This window comes from Canis lupus, chromosome 6 (assembly GCF_011100685.1).
Source record: "Canis lupus familiaris isolate Mischka breed German Shepherd chromosome 6, alternate assembly UU_Cfam_GSD_1.0, whole genome shotgun sequence".
NCBI lineage: Eukaryota > Metazoa > Chordata > Mammalia > Carnivora > Canidae > Canis > Canis lupus.
Window position 1 is genome coordinate 26,169,136 of NC_049227.1, and position 5,304 is coordinate 26,174,439.

Below are 5,304 nucleotides of genomic sequence, written 5' to 3' on the forward strand. Positions count from 1 at the left end.
TTTTTTAAAAAGATTTTATTAATTTATTCATGAGAGACACACAGAGAGATGCAGAGACATAGGCAGAGGGAGGAGCAGGCTCCCTGCAGGGAGCTCAATGCAAGACTCAATCCCAGGACCCCAGGATCATGACCTGAGCCAAAGGCATATGGTCAACCACTGAGCCACCCAGCCGTCCCTCACAATCCTTTTTTATAGCATTTAGAAGAGACATAAAAGGGATCCCTGGGTGGCGCAGCGGTTTGGCGCCTGCCTTTGGCCCAGGGCGCGATCCTGGAGACCCGGGATCGAATCCCACGTCAGGCTCCTGGTGCATGGAGCCTGCTTCTCCCTCTGCCTATCATAAATAAATAAAAAATTAAAAAAAAATTTAAAAAAAGAAGAGACATAAAACATCTCTACTTTGCTATGATAGAAAATATTAGTTCTGCTAAATGAAAAACCAGATGTTTTCTTCAGGTATGGTTTGATCCAGGAGCTCAAACCAAATACAGGTTCCCCACTCAGTCTTTCTGCTTTCCACAGTGTCGATATTAGGCTCACAATGACACCCCTCCTCCCCCCGTGGCTCTCCTCCTGTGTGGCAGCAGAATTAGGGCAGCACTTCCATGCATCACCTCCTAACACTCCTCCACCTACAAGAAAGATAAGGATCTCTTCCTCTAGCTTCTGCAGAAGAGAGAAAAACTTTGCTTTCCCAGAATCCACAGCCCATACACCCCTGACTCCCCATCTCTAGACTCATTTTTCTCCATTCAGGCCACATTTCTCCTTGTCAGCCACTCACCGTGGTCTCCAGGGGATGTCCTTACCTTTCTCCACCTGTGAAATGATTGCCCCAGGTTGTCACGGATGAACCTGAAAAACATGTGCTAAGTGGAAGAAGCCAATCACAAAGAACCACAAATTATTATTCCATTTACAGGAAATGTCCAGAATAGGCAAATCTCTAGAGACAGAAATTGGATTAGTGATTATTGCCTAGGGTTGGGAAGCAGGTCTTGGGGAAGAAGGTGACAGCTAAGGGGTTCAGGGTTCTTTTGGGGATAATTAAAATGTTCTAAAACTGTGAGGATGGTCGCACAACTGTGTGAACAGAATAGAAGCCATTGAATTGTCACCTTCGATCGGTGAATTGTGTGATATGTGAGTTATATCTCAATAAAACTGTTGGGGTTTTTTTAGAGGTCATACATGTCAAGTGCTTTTTACAGTACCTGGCACATCCTTTCTGCCTGTTTCACTAGGCCCAGAGGTCACAGTGGCTTCCCACTGTAGCAGACCCTGAGGGGTTCATCAGACCTCAAGTTTAAGTTTCTTTCTTTTCTTTTTTTTTTTTTAAGATTTTTAAAAATTTATTTATTCATGAGAGACACAGAGAGAGAAGCAGAGACACAGGCAGAGGGAGAAGCAGGCTCCACACAGGGAGTCCAACCTGGGACTCGATCCTAGAACTCCAGGATCAGGCCCTGGGCTGAAGATGGCACTAAACCGCTGAGCCACCCAGGCTGCCCTTTAAGTTTCTTTCATCCTGACCTTGTCTTTCCGAATAGCCCCATCATAAACCCCCTTTATTGTCTTTATTATCTCCTTTTGAGTGTGCCCCCCTTTCCTGCTAGGACTCTGACTACATTGAGACCACGTCTCCAGAAGAAGAGCAGGACTTACTGGCTACTTAGAAAGGAATTTTGTGTGTTCAGTTGACTGGGCCACAGGGTGCTCAGGCATTTGGCCAGATGCTGGGTGTCTCTGTGAGGGTGTTTTTGGTTGAGGTTAACATCTGAATCGGTAGACTGAGTAGAGCAGATTGCTCTTCTAATTGGGGAGGGCGGGTGGTGGGGAGTGGACCTCCTCTAATCAGTTGAAGGCCTGGATAGAACATAAAGTGTGATTTTCTGGAAAGTAGGAGGCAATTCCTTCTGCCAGACTGCTGGACTGGCACCCTGGTCCTTTCCTGACTCAGTACTTCAGCTGAAACGTCAGCTCTTTGGTCTTTTGCAGACTGGAGCTATTACCATTGGCTCTCCTGCATCTCCAGCCTGCTGACTGTATACATCTTGGGACTCTAACAGCCTCCCCACTCACGTGAGTCTCTTTTTCTATAAATGTAGATTGTCTTGATTCTGTTTCTCTGGAGAGCCTCGACAAGGACAGGACCCAAAGGAAAGATGAGTCAGTGGTGAGTTTCTGGCTGAATGACTAGGAAAACTATCAAAATATAGGAAGAAGTAAGGAAATCAAATCAAGGCAAGTGGTTGGTGTGGGGATGAGAGGGTTTTCTTTTTCATTTACAAACACTTATTTAACATCTGCCCTGTACCAGATAGAGTGCCAGCCCCTGGGGATTGAAAGATCCACGCCGTTGACTCCACTAGAGGCCAAATCCATCCTCGACTCTATCTTTAGCCTCACTCTCAGCATTGAATTAATCTTAAGATCTGTCATTTTAACCTTTCTGGATTGCTTTCAAATATGTATCTTTGGCGGATAGAGATGGCTTCCATCAGAATCACCATTCCTGCCCACCCCCCACCCCCCCATTCCTTTAAGACTCACAACATTTTGAAATGATTTCATTCTGAGTTCAGGAGGACTGTGGTCATATGTGAGGTAGATGAAGAACTTTTATATGTGGAATCGGAAAACAGAAAGTCACTGGTATTGATCAAAGTGCATGGACACAAAGTATATTTTGTAATTCCATATTACTTCAGGTGGCAGGACGGAGGTTGCTACCAATGTTTAGGTTTTTGTTTTTTTTTTAAGATTATTTATTTATTCACGAGAGATACAGAAAGAGAGGCAGACACAGGCAGAGAGAGAAGCAGGCTCCATGCAGGGAGCCTGATGTGGGACTCGATCCTGTGACTCCAGGATCACGTCCTGAGCCAAAGCCAGATGCTCAACCATTGAGCCACCCAGGCATCCCAATGTTTAGTGTTTGTAGGAGGGTGAGATAGTGCCAGAAGAAAAATTATTTGCAGTTATTCCATAAAATCCCATTAGTCAAAACAGGGCCCAGAGTAGAAGAAAGATGGGTGGGGGGCAGAGGACAGCTCCAGAAAGAGGGAAAAAAATACCCATCCTGAGCATCCCTCCTCCTGAGAGTCCCTTTATACTTTATCCCCCTCTGATGGAAGGAAACCTGACAGCCATGGCAAGGAGGGACAGTTTGGACCAGTCACCCCTGGCTCCTTGGAGGTCTGTGGGGCATCGTGTTTGTCTACCCATTTCTGTGGGAACCCAGGGGAGACACTCAGACTGTTAAATCATCTTGGGTGAGGTGGGGCGGGGAGTTGTCTGTTCTCCAAGGTGGGAACCCAACAGCAGGAAACCTTTTCTCCCCCTTCTCCCTTTCCTTCTTTTTATTCTAGATGAGCAGAGATGAGAGAAGGAGTAAATCACTTTACCACGGACTCTACTGATTTGGTATTGATTTCTTTTTTTTTTTTTTAATGTCCCTTATCACTACTCTTTTTCTTTCTTTTTAAAAAGGTTTTATTTATTCATTCATGAGAGACACAGAGAGAGAGAGAGGGAAAGAGAGAGGCAGAAACACAGGCAGAGGGAGAAGCAGGCTCCATGCAGGGAGCTCGACACGGGACTCGATCCTGGGACTCCAGGATCACGCCCTGGGCTGAAGACGGCGCCAAACCACTGAGCCACCCGGGCTGCCCTGATATTGATTTCTAAGCAACCATGAACAAAGATGGAGAGATTTGAGAGTTGTATTCAGGTTTTAAAAAATTCAAACCCGTGTCATTTTACCCGCATGCCCATCACCTCTTCACAAGTATTGGCCACCGTCATCTCTTACCTGATGCCACAGTCTCCACCTTGGGCTCTATGCAGCCAGCATTGTCTCCCTCCACATGGCAATGGGATGTGCCCATGACTACATTTAGGCCAGTAAAATATAAGGAGAAGTTCTTAGGTGGGACTCCTAAGAAAGCGTCTTAGAAATTGGGGGAGACAGGGGTGCCGGAGTGACTCCGTAGTTGAGCGTCTGTCTTTGGCTCAGGTCGTGATCCCGGGGTCCTGGGATCAAGTCCCGCATTGGGCTTCCCACAGGGAGCCTGCTTCTCCCTCTGCCTGTGTCTCTGCGTCTCTGTGTGTGTGTCTCTCATGAGCAAACAAATAAAATCTAAAATAAAACAAAAACAGCTAGATTTAGCTCCCTGGCCATAATTCCCTGGCCCACCACCTCATCAGGCTAGTGAAGTGGTTTAGCTGAGATTTGAGCTATTCTTATATACTCTGTTCTGCATCTTAGTTTACTCCCATTATAGTAAGTCTTGGAGACCACTGAGCCACCCAGGAGCCCCCAAATCTAGCTGTTATGGTAAATCAGTTTTTACTGAAAAACAGTCCTGTCCTTCATTTACATGTCTCTGGCTGATTTCCACTGAGAAAGACAGACTTTAATACCTACAACAGAATCTGTATGGCCTATCGAACCTAAATTATTTACCTATTGGCCCTTTGCAAAAAACATTTGTAACCCCTGATCTAGGCCTTGCTCTCATTATCTCTAAAATGGGTTGATGGAAACATGCCTGGGTTCTCAGAGATTGTAAGGATTATGAAACACAATGAACATAAAAACGACGTAGCCTTTACAGTAAATCCTCAATAAACAAAGGTAATTATTATGACTTTCTCACTGATCTCATTCTCTTTTCATCCAGTAGAAACTTCCCTGTAACTATTTGATGAATATTTATTTTTTTTGGAGATCCAAGCAAATTGCTTTAGATATTAAAGAACAGTTAACAAATCTAGTAAACGTGTGTGTGTGTGTGTGTGTGTTGGAGGAGTTGGCACTGAGTTGAGGATAGGAAACCAATATTTGTTAAGCCCTTACTATGTGCCAGGTGTGGGATAGATGCTCTCTGTGTGTTATTTCACTGAAGTGTTATCATCCAGGAGAGGGAAGCTGGAACTCAGAAGGAAAAGATGTAGAGTCAGTGACACAGTTAAGTCCCTGAGCTGGGCCTCCAATCCATTGCTACTTCCCTCCAAAGCTCATGCTCTTTCCATTAGAGAAGCACCTAACAGTTGAGCTGTGTCCTTTGCCAGGCAAGGCCTTAGAGCCCCGTACGCCTCACCTGTGGTTTGCCTGGGACAGTCCTGGTCCATGCCTATCATACAACTCACTTAATCCATAGCACCTGTTTTCCCTCTCAAGCATGAGTTTGGACAATAAAGTCTATGGTCCGGACCATAATGTAGGAGGCTTCAAATATCAGCTCAGTGAGGGCTGAGCCCTTTGTTTTATTTACTGAGTGTTCTAAGCACCTAGAA